Genomic DNA, 20382 nt, shown 5'->3' with positions numbered 1-20382 from the left:
CTACTTTGTTGGAGACAATGGCTGGTTTAGGATGGGCACATAAACTAATATGGCTCTGAAACTGAGAATTTGTACTTTTGGAGCTTCAAGAAACCCCACTGAAGGGGCCTGGACTGGAAACCAAACTAACTCAGATGTATGCAAAACTAACAAATAAAGAGAATGAGGCCAAATCTTGATAAGATTATTTAAGATCCTGGGGCAAGACAAACATGTTACATGAACCAATAAATTCCATCTTTTGTTTAACATTGCTCAACATCACTTAAGTTGAATTGCATTTTCTGCCATTTATAACCAAGAATTTTGATCAACACAGGTTTTAACTAAAGTGTTATAAATAGATGACATCACATGGGCAGGACAGATTGTGAGATAATAGAACACGAGGAAAAACCATATTTATGGATGAATGGAAGAAAGAGACTAAAAAGAATAGCTTAAAATGTAAAAGAAGAGCCAGCACTATCTAGTTCACAGAAACTAAGTGAAGAAAGAATTTTGCAAAGGAAGAGAAGAGGAAGTAGTAAACTTAAACTCAAAGTCACCTAGAGGGCTTACTAAAACAAAATTGTTGGGCCCAGCCCAAGCAGTTCTAATTCAGTAAGTCTTGAGGGTAGCCCAAGAATTTAAGTCTCTCAGGAGTTCCTAGGTGATGGTGCTTTTTTTTTTTTTTTTTTTTTTTTTTTTTTTGCTGGTCTGGAGACCACTTTTGAGACTCATTGTTATAGAGATTTTGAAGAAGGTGAGCTTTGGGAAAAGTTTACTGGAATTGAAAATGTGGAAGAGGAGAACAGTACACGTGTTTATGGTGCGTGGATAAAGATGTAGGGAGTTAGGAATGATTGGGAGAAGAAGAAGGAAAGGCAATGAAGATAGGCAGTTATTTGAAGGCATCAAATTATCAAAGAACTGAGAGGGAACCAGTTAGAAAGAATGACAGAAAAAGCACCTTTTATTTAAAAATGGGAAAGATCTGGGCATGTTTATTTGTTTAAAATAAAGGGCTATAGTAAGGCCTTGAGAAGGTGTTGATACAAGAGATACAGGAGGTGAGCCCTAGAGTAAGGGGTTGGAGAGGACCAGGGAAATAGGTGAGGTTCTTGAGTCCTCTCAGTAATAGTGAGCAGGAGTTGGTGCAGATGTGGAGAGATTTGTGGGTAGAGAAGCCCATGTTTGGATTGTCTGTTTTTTCCCTTTAAATAGGAAAAAGTTTCATGTGCTTAGGTTAAGGCCACAGGTAGAAGATCAAGGGTTTAAAGAGAAAGGAGAAAGTTGGAAATAACTGCTGAGAAAAATGGGGGAAAGTTAATCACAGACAAGTACAATTTATACTCAAAGTATCCAGGGCCCAGCTGTGGTTGGAGTCCATGATTGGAGGGACTTCTTCCCAGCAAAGCTTGGCAGCCTGGTTTAGGAGCAGAGAAGGCAGACTGTGGCATTTATCCAGGATAGGGGTGACTTTCCTTCTTGTTCTGTTAAGAACAATAATACCTCCATTAATTAGCGCCCCGGGAATAAAGCTCTTTACTATGAAAACAGGCAGTCTGAAAAACAAAAACATGTTCATAAATCATGAAAGCAGAATATTTGTAGCTGTATGACAGACTGCTCACTACACAGTTTCTTTTTGTCCTGGACCAGACCCTAGTCTAGATCACCATGTGAAATCACTGAAGAATATCTTCTGTCCCAGGTCCCCTTGACCTACTTCAAGGGTCTGACATCTCCTGTTCTTTTCAACCCTCAACCTCTACAAACCTGGGGAGGATTTGATAATCTGTCTTCTTGTTGCTGATTACAGATTCTTGGAATGCCTTATTCTTGTGCTTCTTTAATCAACATTAGGCATTTTTCCATGCTTTTGCTCTGACTGTGAAATAATATTGGACTTACCTTTCTTAAAAAAATTCAGGTTTCAACTTAAAGGAGGAGGAATATAGGTAATGGAGGTATGTCTGATCTCTAGTGCTTTGTATTATATCCAGGAGCCAGCTAAGTGCTCGAAACAAGGAAAATGCTCAAAAATTATCTTTTGAATGAATGGAAAAATGAAAAAATGAATAAATAAACAATAAAACTGATGGTGAGTTGGGGTGGGGATGGAATTGTGGTGGTGATGGGGAACAGACAGTCTTGGTGGAAGTGCAAGTTACAATAGCCTTTATGGAGGGTACTTTTAAATTGTGTTTCCTGGCCCAAATCAACAAGACAGTAAACAACAAGTGTGGGAGAGGATGTGGAGAAAGGGGAACTCTCTTACACTATTGGTGGGAATGCACGCTGGTGCAGCCACTTTGGAAAACAGTGTGGAGATTCCTTAAGAAATTAAAGATAGAACTACCCTATGATCCTGCAATTGCACTAGTGGGTATTTACCCCAAGGAAACAGATTTAGTGAAAAGAAGGACCATCTGTACCCCAGTGTTCATAGCAGCAATGGCCACAGTCACCAAACTGTGGGAAGAACCAAGATGCCCTTCAACAGACGAATGGATAAAGAAGATATGGTCCATATATACAGTGGAGTATTATGCCTCCATCAGAAACAAGGATGAATACCCAAATTTTGTATCAACATGGACAGGACTGGAAGAGATTATACTGAGTGAAATAAGTCAAGCAGAGAGAGTCAATTATCATATGGTTTCAATTACTTGTGGAGCATAAGGAATAACAAGGGAGACATTGGGAGACAGAGAGGAGAAGTGAGTTGGGGGAAATCAGAGAGGGAGACAAACCATGAGAAGCAGTGGGCTCTGAGAAATAAGCTGAGGGTTTTGGAGGGAAGAGAGTGGGGTGTTGGGTGATCCTGGTGGTGGTTATTAAGGAAGGCACATATTGCATGGAGCACTGGGTGTGGTGCATAAACAATGAATTTTGGAACACACACACACAAAATAAAATAAAATTTTTTTAAAAATGTAAAAAGTTTAATTAAAAAAAAAAAAAAGGAAGAACCCTGAGACAAAGATTTGAGCACAATTAGTTTTCTTAGAAGATGATCCCATATAGCACTGGTAAGGGAGCAGAAAGGGAAAGAAGTCAATAAAAGGGTATGTTAATGAGGGAGTTATCACTGTGGATAGCTGAGGCTCAGCTCAGTTCCACCAGGGAACTCTGTATAAAGTTGTTCTCTGCCAAAGGTGAAGAAAGTGGGGGCATTTATTTGTCATTGACTGAGGACTTCTCTTGGGTATGTTCAGTCCCCAATTTTTCTGGCCTACCTTGTGAGTGCACAAAGCACACTTTTATAGCCAGGAAGAAAACCTCATAAAAAGAGGTGCAGGCTTGCAGTAGGAAGTCATTAGTGACTGAGGAAGGGGTATGGTGGGAGCATCAAGAGCAAAGTTACAGAGCCTATCTGTCATAATCTTTCAAAATTTTAAACACCTATACTCTTCTATACGGTAATTCCAATTCTATAAGTTTACACACTTATGAAATGCTCACATCTGCACAAATACATACATGTATACATTCAAGGATATTCCTTGCAAGATTATTTATAGTAGCAAACTTTTGGACACGATCTCAGTGTCTATCAGTGTAAGAGGCTGATTAAACAAATTATTGCACCACCATATATTGGAATTCTATGTGACTGCTAATTAAATAAGAAAGCTCTATCTCTACTGACACAGTAGAATCATTGACATATATTATTAATATAGAAAAGCAAGATTAATAATGGTTTGAATAGTATGTTACCATATGTGCAAAAATGTGTGCATATACATGTATGTGTATATATGTATATATATTTATATATGCATAGAATATTGCTAGAGGGATATTGAAGAAATTGGACATGATAATCCCTCTGACATGGAAATTGAGAATGAAAGACAAGGTGAAAGAGAAAAAAACTTATTTTTTTACTATAATATGTTGTATTGTGTAATTTTTTAATATGCTCAAGTAAGACTTATTTTAAGAAATTAAAATGGTAAGTGAATTGGAGTTGTGTGTGTATGTATGTGTATATTGTAGTTAAATAAAGAAAACAGACCCTTTTCTTGCTACTTCTATTCCACCTTCTAATCACAAGGGAATTGAATCTCAAAGGATTCCAGAAAATTTCTGGAAATCTTAGATGTCCTAATGCTGAGATTACTCCATTCCCAGCCAATCATGAAAACAACCTCCTCCAGACTTCTTTTGCTGTTGCATGCTTCACAGGTCTCTGCTTTCCTGTGAACCAAAGAAATGGTAGCTGAAAACTGTTTTAAGACAAGCACAAACAAGTAAATTCTGGCACAAGCTGGACTAGATGTTCTTGATAATACACTTCCAGCAGAAATGTTCTCATCCTTGAGGGAAGTCCCTGAGTGGTCATGACACTGGGGCAGGGAAGCGACTCCTTAGGGGTGCCCAGAGTGTCTCAACATTTGACTGGGCAGTGACATGTCACAGAAGTGTATAATACAGATTCTCGTTTTGAATAACTGGTGCTTTCTCTGGAGTACTGGGGGCTAGTGGAACTATTTTTCCCTAATGAAACTGGTGAACTGTTAGAGTTTCTTCCGCCTCCTCAGCCTCTCCATGGAAGAGAGGATTAGTTAGCTAGTTGCTCAGCTGAATCAGTACAGGCATCCACCTTTAGCATAGACTGCCCAGGTGGTTTAATCTTTGGCAGGGAGTTAGGGGAGAGGTGCAGAATTCCCATTTTTCTTAGTTGATTCCAATGAAGAATAAAAAAGATCAGAGTCACATCCAGATCATTGCTACAGCAAACCTTAAATTCTATTTCCAGTCTTGCCACTTTAAAAATCACCTTCCAAGATGTGGCCACAGTGATCTTTCCAGAATATATGATATAACACTGATGATCCATTTCTTGAAAGTCTTCAGTGGAACCCTATTTTTCTATAAAGTAAAATACATCCCATAACCCTGGTACTGAAGTCTTTCATGGTCCAGCCTGTGAACGTTTTTCTAGCTATACCAGTTATTAGCGCCGTCCTTTTGTATTTTTAGCAGTACCTACAGATCCCTATATAATGCTTACATTCTCCTCTATTTCAAAATACGGAAACACATTTCCTGGTCCTCTGGGTTACCATGGATGTGTTAGAATCCTTTTCTCTCATAGTACTTATTACATTGTATTACAATTCATGTTTGTTTGTGTATATCCTTTATTAGACAGTAAGAATTTCTAGATAAAGACAGTTTATTTTTATATCCCCATGCAGTAGGCAATCAATTCAAGTTATTTACATTGACTAACTAGCCCCATCAAGTGTCTGTGCTTGAATGCCTTCAGCTTATCCTTTATGGACATCTCATTCTACTTTAATGATGAATAAGAATAGTGTTGCAGGCTGCGTTCCCCAAGAAAAAGATTCTGAAGTGGAGATTTGTGTGCAGGTGGATGTTTCTCAGGATCTGCACCTGTGGAGGAAGTGAAAGAAGCAGATTGGGAGAGAGGATGTATTGTCGCATGGCAGCAGCAAGGCCTTAGCTGACCCTAGAGAGTTCTGAAGCTGGGGAAGCCCTTCAGAACTGGCCCAGACTGGAGAAGGAGGCTGAGCTTTCATATCTCTACATGAAACAGATGTTGGATGCAAACTGTCCCTCGAGGGAGTCATGACTTTAGGGCAAGGTGTCTCTTTTCAGCCAAGGGCAATTACTCTGGAAGCCTGAGGACTGAGAGCTATTGGTAAGCAGCACACCCAGCACTTGAATATAACCTTCTTTCCTTCAGGGGTTATCTGGGCAGTGCAGTACTCTGTATAAACTGCAAATGTGGACTTGAGAATTAGAATACCTGTATTCATTTGTGAGCGCCACCATTTGCTAATATGTCACAAACTACTCCCAAACTTAATAGCTTTAAAACTACAATCTTTTATTTATAGCACAAAACTTCAATATGGTAGGTTCAGTGGGGAAGCTTATTTCTGCTTTACATGGTGTCACCTGGGGGGGTACATTTAAGGTTGGAAGATCTACTTCCAAGATGGCTCACTTACATGGCTGACAGTTTCAACAAGGACCTCTCCACAGGAGAACTTGGGCTTCCTTACAGCCTGGTGGCTGAACACCAAGGATTAGCATTTTAAGATAACTAGGTAAAAGCTGTATCACCTTTTATGACCTCCTCAGAAGTCACAGAGCATCATATTTTGAAAGAGGAGTGCCGAGGCTACATTGTAAGAAGAACATGTGAGAGTGGAGCTATTGTTATACCACTTTTTTTTTTTTTTTTAGGAAAATACAATCTTCTGTAATTTACTTTCTGGTCACAATAATTAACATTTGTTTTTTATGCAAAATATACTTATACCCCTCTCTAGATCCCCAAATCTTATCTCATTATGGCACCAGGTACAGTCACTTGAATATTGTTCTTTTTAAATTTTATTTGGTTCATGAACCTTCAACCTGCACAGTACTCAGCAGGAATATTTCATCTCTGCTTCTCCCAGTTGGGGTGGTCCTTCTATTGTTAGATGACTTATTCATTGTTCCAAGATGGCTTATTCACAGGACTGACAATTTGTGCTGATGGACAATTTCTCTCCATGTGGGTTTTATCACAGGGAGAACCTTATCTTCCTCAGAACATAGTGTTTAGGTTCCAAAGGCAAATGTCCCAACCAGGGAACCAGGAAACCAGGTGGAAGCTATATCGCTTTTTATGAACTTGTCTCAAAAGACATATATGCTATCATACCATAGTCATAATTTTGGCCAGTGTTAAAGGTAGGAAGTATTGACTCTACCTCTTGATGAGAGATGGTCAAAGTCTTATTGTATGAATAGCATAGGTAATGGGAGATGTTGTTATGATTATATTATCTCTCTGTGCCTCAATATATTTCAAAAGTGTCCTACTGGGAGAAGACACACTGCTGGAGAGTGGAGAGAACTCACCTTATCCTTTAGTCCTTTAAATCAGAGTTCTGCAATCTATAGCCCGGGATTAAATCTGGCTCACTGCCTGTTTTTGTTGATGAACTTTTATTGTGACACAGCCATACTTGTTCACTTACGTATTAACTATGGCTCCTTTTACATTATAATGGCAGAGGCCAGCTGTTTCAACAGAGACCATATGGTCTGCAAAGACTAAAATGTTCACAATTTTTCCTTTAGAGAAAAAGTTTGCAATGACTACTTTACATCCTATTTAATCAGAGAGAATGGGAACTGAGAGTCACTAGAGAGATAGCCTTGAGCATGCTCCATTCTGTGGATGAGTTTGCTGAGACTCACAGAGGACCAAGTGACTAGTGAGAAGTAATGACCATTTTTTGCTATCTGCTGTATACCTTGTTAATGTGTTTCGAATTTTTTTTTTTTTTACAAACATTGTCTCCTTTCATCTATATAGGAAGGTCTTATTTTCATTCCCAATTTATATCCAAGAAAAGTGAAAACTTAAGTCATTTGTCTGATTGCATAGAGAAAGAGTTGGAATTCCAACCCAGGTCTTCCTGACTTCAGAACCTGTGCTCTTAACTTCTGGAGTTGCCTTTCTCAAAGTGAAATTTTCTTTCTACTTGTCTCAGAACCCCCAGTCTGAGACCCACTGCACCACACATATGCCATACTCAAAGTTCTCAGAAGTAGTTAAATATACATGTGCCCACTAAAAATATAAACCTTATCTTATTCCATTTGGGTTGGTATAACAACAAACTAGGTGGCCTATAATCAATGGAAATTTATTCTTCACAGCTCTGGAGGCTGCAAATTCAACATCAGGGTCCCAGCATGGTTGGGTGAGGGACCTTTTCCAGGTTGCAGACTTTTTATTGTATCCTCATATGGTGTAAATGGAAAGAGATCTCTCTAGAACATTTTTTTATAAGGGCACTAATCCCATTCACAAGGGCACTGCCCTCATGACCTAACCACCTCCTAAAGGTCACACTTCCTAATACTATCACCTGTGGTGTTAGGATTTCAGGGTATGAATTCTGAGACACAAACATTCAGGCCATGGCCAACTTACAGACTGAGGAAATTGATAATGGAACTGAAGTCATCTCTGTTTTTAACAAATATCTTCGGTGATTCTGATGCTCAGTCAAGATTGAGAACCATTATTCCCTACTCACTAGAACAACGTCCTCCTAACTCTTATTTAGGATTTCAATGGATAGTATTTTTGTTCAATTCACATCTTTCCATTACTTCCTCCTTACTCCATTTTACCATTATGGCCACAAAGAGTCCATGAGAAAGACAGTTATGACTGCTCTGTCCAATACTGGAGGATTTTAATTCCATGACCAGAAGAAGGCATATCTTTCTCCCGTTGGCCTGACTCTTTTTCCTAAGGCAAGTTCTCCTTTGAAGCAGGAAGAGCATGCTTCAAATCCTCACTCTGTCGCTATGGAGAATTACAGTAGGAAATGAAAAAATGGGAAAAACTAGGAGGGGGCAATGTGGTAGCTTTTACAGGTGGGGGAGCAACTTCCTACCCAGCACTATGATGTGAAGCTTTTTACATTCAGCTTTCTTTTGCTTTCAATCTTAAGTGTATTGGCAGAGGATCTAAAAATGGAATAGAAATGCCAATAACAGTTCTAACCCGTCAAAGTCAAAGACACTAACAACTTTTTAAGTCATCACTACACTCAAGAGCTCATTGAAACATTGAAACATTGAAATAGTACAACAATTGCAACTCCATTTTTATGTATGGGAGTTTGGTTTTATTTATAGGAGATGTGATTTCTACATGTATCACAGAACTTTGGAGTGCTGCACTATTGGGAGGGTAGGAATTTAATCCCTGTTCATCAGGCAAAAGACTGGCAAGACAGAAGCTTTCTAATTAAGATTCTCACATTCATAAATACTTTAAAGCATTACTATTATCCTAGGAAGCAGCTTTTGAAAAATTATACATTCTTTGTATGTGGGAAGATACATTTTCTTTCCCCTTTTGGTCATTTAACCTGTTGCAAAACTTGACAGTGTTTTGCAAAATTTGACAGTCCTTTGGATTTTTAGGGAGCTATTTTGTAAACTAGATGTTAAATGAAGTCTTCAACTCATTTAATTAATACATTGTGAGGACAATGAGTTGTTGCCCTGGAGTGATTAGCTACCCTAGTGTGTCCAAGACTGGGGGGTCTCCTGGGACATGGGACTATGACCACTAAACTGGGAAAGTCTTAGGTAAACTGGGATGATTTGGGGCACATCAACCTACTGGTTGCCCCAACTTGGGTGCAGAACACAGTTCTTTCATGGACCTTCCAAAAAACGAACTACTCACCAACATTTCATGACCAACATTTCTTTCTCTCCTCTTTCTTCATCTTTCCCTTTTAAAGGAACACATACAATCTTCTCCTCTTATGGAGAGGGATTCTGCTCCACCTTCCTGAAGCCTTGGCACAAAACCATTTCATGGCCCCAAGGCTTCAACTTCCAGTCCAAGTAAGTTTATCACAACATTCCTTGAAACAAACACTGTGCTCTCCTTCAATGGAATGTTGGTGAACACAGTATTCCTCTTGTCTTATTACTGTTTGTGTACCCACCTTGTTGCAAATGGATAGTTTTATGATGGGTCTTTCTAATCTTTGATACTCTTTCCTCATTCATCATATGGACCTCAATCTACTTTCTAAATTGTGTCATATATAAGGACATGACTAATTCTGCAGCCTAAGACAAGTCAATGGGCTTCTTTGAGCTTAGATATCTCATCTAAGAAAAAGAGCAAAACAAATTGATTTTGAAGATTTCTTTCTGCCCTGAAATTCCATTGTATTATTCACTGAGTCAAATGCAACTGGTCAAGACAATCTTCTACATGTAGCCTGGAAAAGTTATAACATCCTTTAAATATGTAACAATACAGAAGAGGGAAGTATCAACAAGGCTGATCCTTACATCTTTCATGACCATAAATGGCTATTTTTGTCTCCATCATTTTCATAAGTCACTGCTCTTTACTCCATTCCCCTATGGTGGAGTGCTATTTAGAGTTGTTTTTAAATCTACTACTTAAAAACAAAAGACACATCCTTCACCCCACCTCCTAATTTTGAAAACAGTGTAAGTACTTTATATAGATTGCTGAAAATTTAGAAAATATAGAAAAACACAGAGGATGACAAAATCCACGAATAATCCCTTCATGCCAATGTAACCATTGTTAAACTTTTGGTGTATTTGGTAAAAACAACAAATAAGACACAAAACAACAACAACAACAACAAAAATCCATTGTACTGTACTGTTTTATTTTATTTATTTATTTATTTTATTATGTCTGATTAGCCAATATATAGTACATCACTAGTTTTTGATGTAGTGTTCAATATACTGTGCTGTTTTATAATCGGGTTTGTTAACTTAGCAATAGATTAGAATTTCTCATTTCATCATGAAAATTCTAGTGGATCATTTTATTCCATTTTATGGGAAGTTATACTTGATTTAATTAGGTTTCTGGTTGGATATTGAGAAGTTCCCCTCCAAGATTTTATAAGCAAACATGTAATATATTATTTTCCTGCCAGATGTTCTTAGTAATGAATTTCTAGAATGTGAATTATATACATTTCAGGGTTTTTAACATGGACTGTCAGATTGTCTTCCAAAAAAGTATCCTCAATTTATACTTCCCATAGCAGGGTAGAAGAGTGACTCTTCCTTGCAGCTTTGCCAACAATTAGTCATAACCAATGATCACACTGGCCAAGGGCTTTGGGCAGTGACAAAGTCCAGTGTGATAGCCAAACTCCAATATTACTCTTTGATATTAGTGTGTTTATCAAACATCCAAAAATAGAACAGGAAAGCAAACAGCAACATTGATCATTTGGGGTCAGAGTCATACACTGAGTATTAGAACACCTAAACATACATCAGGGATTCTTAACCTGCTGTCTATGAACCTTACCCCAGACTTTTATTTCACTTAATATAAGTGTTTGCTTCAACTTGTACAAACTTATTGGAACCAGAGGGTATGGTGCCACAAGAAAAACTGAGGATAAAAAAAAACATTTATGGAAAAAAGAAGAAGGACTTTTCTCATAGTGAGTGTATTTGTCATATGGATCAATTTATTTCATTTTAAGAGTATAGTGTAGGTATTTTTTATACCCATTTTATCAAAGAGAAAACTCAGAACTCAGAGTCTGAAATTTGTCCCATGGTCATGCAGGTAATTAAGAACAGATCTCGGAGCCAAAGCTTGATTTTTCTGACCCTAAAAAGAGTTGTTTTGTTGTAACATAAAGATCTTCCTTGAAAGGGAGAATAAGGCCAGGATTAAACATAAAGTATAAAGATAATGTGAAGTAAAAGGCATAGTGCCTAGTGCACATAGGACTTGAATGCATTTGTGCTGAAAAATTGAATGAATGACTAATATTTCTTTCTTATCCTTGCCTTTAAGTATCCTAAGCATTGGCAAGGGGGTTGGGAGGTTATCTCTTCTATAGAATTGTTCAGTCCCAGACTTCACCCTTTAATTATGGTCCATATTTTCTTCACTCCAGATTACTCTAAAACAACTGACAATACCTTTGGGTGCCATGAATGGGTGAAAGGCAGGGAGGAAATGTGTTAGGCTGAATAAATTAGTCATCTTTTTTGGTGGGTAGCATACTGGCAATTTCATGTGGTTTGCCTTAATAGTTCAAGTCTGCCCTGTTGATGGTTTTTTATTCTAAGTGTTTATGAGAAAAACGGACTTACTTCCTCTTCCTTCTCAAGATCTTGGGGACACCCTTTCCATCTTCCATAGAGGAAAAGCAAGCCAAGTTTGCCTGATCTTAGTGTACCAGCACTTAACATCACCCACCATTTGAGTGTTGGCTGCTTTGGTCAAAAGTTGGTGGAAGGAGAAAGTGAAAGGTTTTGATGGGGGATATGGAGATAGATCCAGAGGAGACCCACCATGTCAACAGTAGTGTGGTCCCAGCACAGGGATGAGATAAGGACCAGGATCTAATGCCTAAGATAGAGGGTGAGTGAATAAGAAAAATGCAAGGGGAAGGGGTGAAGGAGGGAGAACAAGGCAGAGTTTACAGATGGCCTGAGAAATAATGTGGATATTTAGGTCAAGGAATAAGCCACAGCCTTAGGAGTTAGATCTCAGGCCCAAGGTAGAGTCAAGCCCAACATGATGGGGATTATATGTGAGATCCAAGCAAACCAGGGCTCCTTCAACATTTCCTAGAGTCCGGGGCCAATTTGAGCCATAGTATCTCAAAAGGCTACAGGCAGGCTAATGCAAGAATCCAGGCATTCTGCATTCACAGGCTTTTAAAGGTTTGCCTTGCTTCATTTACCTGATAGCTATTGAGCTTATATTCTGTTCCAAGCTCTGTGTTAGTTGTTGAGAATAGAGTGGTAAAAATACAAATTATTTGTCTTCGTGGAGCTTCTATTTTAACAGAACAGAGAGATAGTCAACAAAGGAACAGATAAATAAACTAATTAATACAGTAATTAATTAAGTAATTATATACAGTGTTATGAAGTAAATACCCAGGGCGATGGGTATTTACAACATGGAGGAGGCTCATTTTAAATAAGGTTTTTCTAGGACAGTTGATTAGAGGCCCAAAGGATGAAAATAAACCACCCTTAGGAAAACCTGCAGGGGAACAGGCCAGGCAGAGGGAAAAACAGGTACAAAATCTTAGGTAGGACCAGGCTGCAGGTTTTAGGATCAGGGAAATGAAAAGAGGCCAGTTCAAGAGAAGAGATGCTGATATGAGGCTGGAGAAAGAGATATGAGTAGTATGGGTGGAAACTTGTGGGTCCTAGCTTGGAATTTAGGCTTTATTCTAAGCACAATGGAAGAACATCAGAGGGTTTTCATTGGTGGAATGACATGATCAGAATTGCATTTGAAAAATTTCACCCTGGTTGCTGTCTGGAAGTTGTAGAGGCACAACAGAGCACCCAGGTAAGAGACTTCAAAGCCCTATTGGGGAATGAAAATAAACCACCAGGAGGTAAAGCCATTCCTTTACCTCTTGTGAGATGTCTCAGAAAAGGCACTTGGCAAAGGATTACACTGCTTTTTACAAGTATCTAAAATTTATATTGAGATGGAATCATGGCCAGAAGCTGTTAAAATCTATTGGGACATTCTTTTATGAAGACATCGATAGAAACATATGTTTAGAAAAGTGATCCCAAAGTTCTTGCATCTTTTAATTAAATCGACTAATCATACACTTTTGTATTTCTTTTATATAACAAATATGTATTAATCCCTTTTTCTGTACCATCTATCCAAGGAGTTAAATTGTGAATAAAGCTCTCTTCCTTCCTGTGGCTTGTGGTCTAGTCTAGGAAGTTTTATTTTCTTAAGATTTTATTTTATTTATTTGAGAGAGGGTGAAAGAGAGAGAGACAGAGCACAAGCAGGGGATGTGGCAGAGGGAAAGGGAGAAGCAGGCTCCTCACTGAGCAGGGAACCTGACAGGGGGACTTGATCCCAAGACCCTGGGATTATGGGATTATGACCTGCTTAACCAACTGAGCCACTCAGGAGCCCCTCTAGGTAGTTTTCATAGCCTCCTAAGTTCTTTTTTTTATTTTTTTATTTTTAAGATTTTATTCATTTATTTGTCAGAGAGAGAGAGAGGGAGAGAGAGCGAGCACAGACAGACAGAATGGCAGGCAGAGGCAGAGGGAGAAGCAGGCTCCCTGCCGAGCAAGGAGCCCAATGTGGGACTCGATCCCAGGACGCTGGGATCATGACCTGAGCCGAAGGCAGCCGCTTAACCAACTGAACCACCCAGGCATCCCATAGCCTACTAAGTTCTTTAAGAACTGAGCCACATGGAAGCATGAGGAAGAACAATGGACCTCTACATGGAAAGAGGGTTGGGTTCTCTCAGGAGAGGGAACTCGATAAATATTACTTGATACATGATGCTGAACAAATCATTAAACTTCTTTGGTCATGGTTCTTCCTGTGTACAGATGAAAAAAGCTGGTTCATAAACTCAGAGTAATTTCTTTCTTTTTCCTTTTTTAAGACTTTATGTATTTATTTGAGTTGGCGGGGGAGAACACAAGCAGGGGACAGGGGCAGAGCAAGGGGAAAAGAAGACCCCCTTCTGAGTAGAACCCTGAGTTTGTGACCTAAGCTGAATGCAAACGTTTAATTGATTGAGCCACCCAGATGCCCCTCAGAGTGCCTTCTTCCAGTGTTGAAATTCTATCACAAAGAAGTCAGATAGAAGGATTATAGTGACATTGCCTGAGCAACCATAATATCACTAAAAGCAGGATAATCAGAGGTTATTATCTCTTAAAAGGCACAATACAATGTATGTCCCACTCCCTGTGAATTCTTGCCAAAAAACTGTATGTTAATCCAAGTCTGGTCAAGTCTCTGGTCCTACTACCAGCTTTCAGCAATATTGGGATTGAGGAGGCTGACATATCCTTTTCAGAAAGCATGTGCCATCTGTCACATGGGAAATTCTATAGAACAAATAACCTGGTTTCTCTAACAAATAAATGTCACAAAATTGTGCCAAATTTTGGGGAGAGGATTAAAGGAAATTTATCTTAATAATATCGTATTAATTTTTTAAGGATGAAAATGGCACTGAATTTTGCTACAGAAAAAGTCCTCAGGGGTTTCATGATGCAACATGAATGAACCTTGAAGAAATTATGCCAAGTAAAATAAGCCAGACATGAGAGGAAAATATATATGATTCCATTGTAACTAGGATTTAGAGGACTCAAACTCATAGACACAGAAAGTAGAGTGGTGGTTGCCACCACACTGAGGTATGGGAAGTTAGTGTTTCATGGAGATAGACTTTCAGTTTGGGAAGATGAAAAAAGTTCTAGGATTGGATGGTGGTGATGATTGCCTAACACTGGGAATATTCTTAATACCACTGAACTATATACTTGAAAAATGGTTAAAATACTAAATTTTATGCCATTTTTATTTTACCACCACAACAAAGAAGTCCTCAGTATTAGAGATAAATTCTGGAGTAGGTACAGCTGAACAGTACTACCACTGGGATTTAATTTAAAATAATCTAACAAAGCAAAAAAAACCAAAACCCTGGAGGACAGAGAGGATGCAGAACTGGTAAAGTCATCCTAATTGTTGAAGTCTAGAGATCAGTAATGGGGGCTCAATCAAGCAGCTCCCTCACTTCTATGTATTTTAAACACTTGATAATACAAAGTTGAAAATACATCTATCGTATTTGGGATGTTGAGTTTAATTTTCTGAGGTGCTCTGAGCATTTATATCTTTTAGAGGACTCAATTAAAAAAAAAAAAAAATCCCTTGCAGCCTCTTGGTATCCTGAGCTGTCATAGTATGAAATTGAGCATGAAATAGGCCCAAGCTTGAGGAGGTGGTGACTAAAGCTGTTTTGTATGATCAATCCCCTCATGTGTTATACCTGATACTTCTGCCAACCTTGCCAGATTGCAGGAGAGAATAAACGAAATTGTATATATCAGTGTTGCTTACTGCTGCCTCCACCTTAGAATCACTAGGGAGCTTTTAACAATACTAATGCTCAGCCCCCACCCCACACCAACTGAGCTAGAATCTCCAAGGTGGGCCCCAGGGAGCAACATTTTTTAAAAAGCTCCCTCTGTGATTCTAATGTGCAGTCAAGGTTAAGAACCACTATGAACCACCGGGTACCTAGAGGTGCTCACAAAATGCTGATTGAAATTAATCTGGAACTAGTTACCTGGCATGTTCTGTTTCAGTCATTTGATAAAGCCTTTTATGGAAAAGAATTTATATGCAACCTTTTCTCCCTCCCATCCAGGAGATCCAACTTCCAGAGGCTATAAACTTATTCCTTGAACCTTTGCTGGGCACACTTATGCCCAAGAGAGTATTGCGGTGGCTGTTAGCAAGAGCCTGGAAAGATAAGAACAGTTTCAAAAATGTTTTTGGGGCATCACAAAAACCCCATTGTAACACAATGCTCTTTGGAATAACATTAAAGAAAAGTGAATTATGCCCGTTTATCAAAGGGAAAATGAAAGCCCCTTGGACATGAATTTTATTTTGAAGCTGAAGCCTTTAATCAAATTGACAATAAAAGATATGGTCCTTCTATGAACTGAGGAATGATAAGCAACCATTTGCAATCTCAATATGTGGCTGCTGGAATTTAACTCTATGTTTCACCTCTGATGTGTAAAGAATGGACAGATTTTCAAAACAGAGAGAGAAACATAGTCCTTACACTGATTCAGTTAGCTGCATGAACATAGAGTACAAACAACTCCAAATGTCTTCTTTCCCTCACCTTGGCACCTTGGGATTTAGAGTGAATATTCACAGGGCAGTCATTTCAAACTGAAAAAAAAAATGCTCTGAACTTTCACTGCAAATAATTCTTCTATTAAGTGATAGAGTAGGTGATCCTAAGCCTGAAGTGTGTCTGTGGGTGTGGGTGTGGGTGTGTGTGTGCGCGCACGCGTGTGTGTGTATGTGTTTATGTGTGTTGTGCAGGAGGAACATCTCTTTTTAGCACCAACCAGAATTAAATAGTAGAAGAGAGCGGTTGTTGGATTTCATAAATAAAAAGTGTAGAATGCCCATTTAAATTTGAATTTTAGATAAATATTTGCAAATATTGCTCACAATACAGTAACACTAAATAATTAGTGTTAGTAATTCAGGGTTTCTTTCATAATTTCATTTTCTACTTTATTTCTTTATTTTTAAAATATAATTTAATTGAATTTTTGTGTGTGTGTGTTCCAAAATTCATTGTTTATGCACCATACCCAGTACTTAATGCAATATATGCCCTCCATAATACGCACCATCAGGCTCACCTCATCCCCCACTCCCCTTCCAAAATGCTCAGTTTTTTTCTCAGAGTCCACAGTCTTTCATGGTTTATCTCCACCTCTGATTTCCTCCAACTCACTTCTCCTCTCCATCTCCCAATGTCCTCCATGTTATTCCTTATGCTCCACGAGTAAGTGAAACCATATGATAATTGACTCTCTCTGCTTCACTTATTTCACTCAGTATAATCTCCTCCAGTTCCATCCATGTTGATACAAAAGTTGGGTATTCATCATTCTGATGGAGGCATAATAATCCATAGTGTATATGGACCATATCTTCTTTATCCATTCGTTTGTTAAAGGGCATCTTTGTTCTTTCCACAGTTTGGTGACTGTGGCCATTGCTGCTATGAACATTGGGGTAAAGATGGCCCTTCTTTTCACTACATCTATATCTTTCGGGTAAGTACCCAGTAGTGCAATTGCATGGTCGAGGGAAACTCTATTTTTAATTTCTTAAGGAATCTCCACACTGTTTTCCAAAGTGGCTGCACCAACTTACATTCCCACCAACAGTGTAAGAGTGTTCCCCTTTCTCCACATCTTCTCCAACATTTGTTTACTGCCTTGTTGATTTTGGCCATTCTAACTGGTGAAGGTGGTATCTCAATGTGGTTTTGACTTGAATCTCTTGATAGCCAATGATGATGAACATTTTTTCATGTGTCTGTTAGCCATTTGTATGTCTTCTTTGGAGAAGTGTCTGTTCATATCTTCTGCCAATTTTTTTGACATGATTATCTGTTTTGTGTGTGTTGAGTATGAGGAGCTCTTTATAGATCTTGGATATCAGCCGTTTGTCTGTAGTGTCATTTGTGAATATCTTCTCCCATTCCATGGGTTACCTCTTCGTTTTGTTGACTGTTTCCTTTGCTTTTCAGAAACTTTTATCTTGATGAAGTCCTAAAAGTTCTTTTTCACTTTTTTTCCCTTTGCCTTTGGAGACATGTCTTGAAAGAAGTTGCTGTGGCCCATGTCGAAGAGGTTGTTGCCTATGTTCTCCTCCATGATTTTGATAGATTCCTGCCTCATGTTGAGGTCTTTCATCCTTTAGAGTTTATCTTTGTGTATGGTGTAAAAGAATGGTTGAGTTTCATTCTCCTATACATAGCTGTCCAATTTCCCCAGCACCATTTATTGAAGACACTTGTTTCCACTGTATATTTTTCCCTGCTTTGTCGAAGATTATTTGACCATGGAATTGAGGGTACATATCTGGGCTCTCAACTCTGTTCCACTGGACTATGTGTCTATTTTTGTGCCAGTACCATGCTGTCTTGGTGATCACAGCTTTTTAGTAAAGCTTGAAATCAGGCAACGTGATGCCCCCAGTTTTGTTTTTCTTTTTTAACATTTCCTTAGCGATTCAGGGTCTCTTTTGGTTCCATACAAATTTTAGGATTGTTTGATCCAGCACTTTGAAAAATACTGGTGGAATTTTGATTGGGATGGCATTGAAAGTATACATTGCTCTAGGCAGTATTGACATTTTAACAATAATTGTTCTTCTGACCCATGAGCATGGATAGCTCTTCCATTTTTTTGTGTGTCTTCTTCAGTTTCTTTCATGAGTGTTCTGTAGTTCCTTGAGTACGGACCCTCTACCTCTTTGGTTAGGTTTATTCCCAGGTATCTTATGGTTCTTGGTGCTATAAAAAATGGAATCAATTATCTAATTTCCCTTTCTGTATTTTCCTTGTTAGTGTATACGAAAGCAACTGGTTTCTGTACATTGATTTTGTATCCTGTCACATTTACTGAATTGCTATATGAGTTCCAGTAGTTTGGGGGTGGAGTCTTTTGGGTCATATAAAGTATCATGTTATCTGCAAAAAGAGAGAGTTTGACTTCTTTGTCAATTTGAATACCCTTGCAGATGGAGAGGTTGCCATAAATCTCCCATCCTCTTCTTGAAACCAGTGATAACAGAGTGTAAATAGAGATATATGAGTCCTATTAAGGCCTAGCTTGGAGCTAGCACATTGTTATTTCTGCCCACATGCCATGGGCCAAAGCAAGTCATAAACTTGCTAAACTCAAATTCAAGGAGTAGGGAAGTACATTGTTCCCATGAAGAGGCCATGGCAAGATTGTGAATGCAGGAGTGAAGAACAGAGCCTGATGATTTTATCTACTATAGGCAGACATGGGGAAAGTGAGACACAGGAGAAGGAAATGAAGTGTCTTGCAGCTTCAAAGCCAAAAAGGATTGAGACACAGAGGGAAGGGAAGCAGGAGGCCAGTTCCTGGGGAACTAGGCTTCAAGCATTGGAAGGACCCAGATATGAGGCCTATTTGATTCCAATACCTCCATGTTTGTTTAGAAAAGTTCTGATGAACTGACGTAAAAGTGAGTGCACATGTAGGTCTTTAATGGTCTCAGCTGTGAAAGTTAGAGGCCAGATATACGGTTTGAAGTTCTCTTAAATGTTATACAAAACTCACATGAACTCCTTGCCACCTTGTCTGCCATTAATTTCTCCTTTGGTTGAAGAGGTAAGGCCCTAAGGCCATTATAAAATCACAACTAATTTGTATCCATCAGTGTTATAGTCAGTACTTTTCCCATTCAAGTAAGAGAAACCCAACTTAAACTAGCTGAAGCTGAAAAGGGAAATTATTAACATAACTTAAAAGACACTAGTTTCAGGTAGGGCTGGACCCATGTGCTCAAATGCTGTCAATAGGATTCTGTGTCTCTCCATTCCTAGGGTCTGCACTGGCATCATTCTGAGGCAAACTATTGCTTTATAATGCCACAGTGGTTTCCGAAAACTCCAGATTTACTTTATCAACTTGGCAACTCAGGCAGAAAAAGCATGTCTCTTTTTCTTTAGTTCAGTGAAAATCCTAGAATTGAATTTTAGGCTTAATCAGGTCAAATGTCCACCTCTGAACCAACCCCAGTGATCAGGATTTGCAAGACCTGGATGTCCAAACCAGGATCATGAGGTTTGGTCAGCTCCACCTAAACCACGTGGACTGAGAACGGGAGAGAGAAAATGGAAGTATGGTAATGGATAGGAAATGGGTGCTGGGTAGGCAACAAACCAACAGATGTCTCCATTCAATGGTTCTCCATTTTCCTTAGACTAAAAGATACTACGGTGTCTTCCTTCCATAACTCCTTCCTTCATCTCCTGTCACTCTTTCCTTTCCATTCTATTTTAGCTGTACTGGGCACCTTGCTCACATATGAGCATTTAAGGATTACCTTGTCTTAAGGACTCTGGGCCACCTGTTTTGTCACTTTCTCACTGAGACCTACACTAGAGAGTTCCAGTGCCCACTGACCAATTTCCATTTGGTTTTCTAAGGAAGAAATATTTGTCACTCACTAATACTTAAGTTTATACTTTAGAGGAATGCAGTGGAAAGATGAAGAGTGAGCTGGGATTAGTAGTGGGTGGGAACGTGTGCCACTTCTCGAAGAAGCAAGCATTTGGAATAGAATACATTTGGAAGGTCCTATTTGAAAGGTTATTTCTTATGGTCTTTCTGAATGAGCTGCACTTTAACTTAAAAAACAGTAAAAAAAAAAAAAAATATATATATATATATATATATATA

The 20382-nt window shown here is 38.7% G+C and overlaps 2 long non-coding RNA genes across 6 annotated transcripts in view; one reads left to right on the top strand and one right to left on the bottom strand.

The window, feature by feature from the left end:
- Nucleotides 1-20382, top strand: part of LOC309868937 — a 142917-nt gene that overhangs the window by 30994 nt on the left and 91541 nt on the right. The gene's annotated exons all lie outside the window — the stretch shown is intronic.
- On the bottom strand, nt 731-9392 carry LOC309868942. The gene is made up of 3 exons (XR_014313900.1): nt 9242-9392; nt 4038-4194; nt 731-1475 (listed from the first exon to the last, which is right to left on the bottom strand). It is a non-coding gene; the product is annotated as an uncharacterized lncRNA (long non-coding RNA).

This window comes from Mustela nivalis (genome assembly GCF_964662115.1).
Source record: "Mustela nivalis genome assembly, chromosome: 7".
Classification (NCBI taxonomy): Eukaryota; Metazoa; Chordata; class Mammalia; order Carnivora; family Mustelidae; genus Mustela; species Mustela nivalis.
Note: the sequence above shows the minus strand (reverse complement) of the source record. Positions and strands in the feature narration are given on the sequence as shown.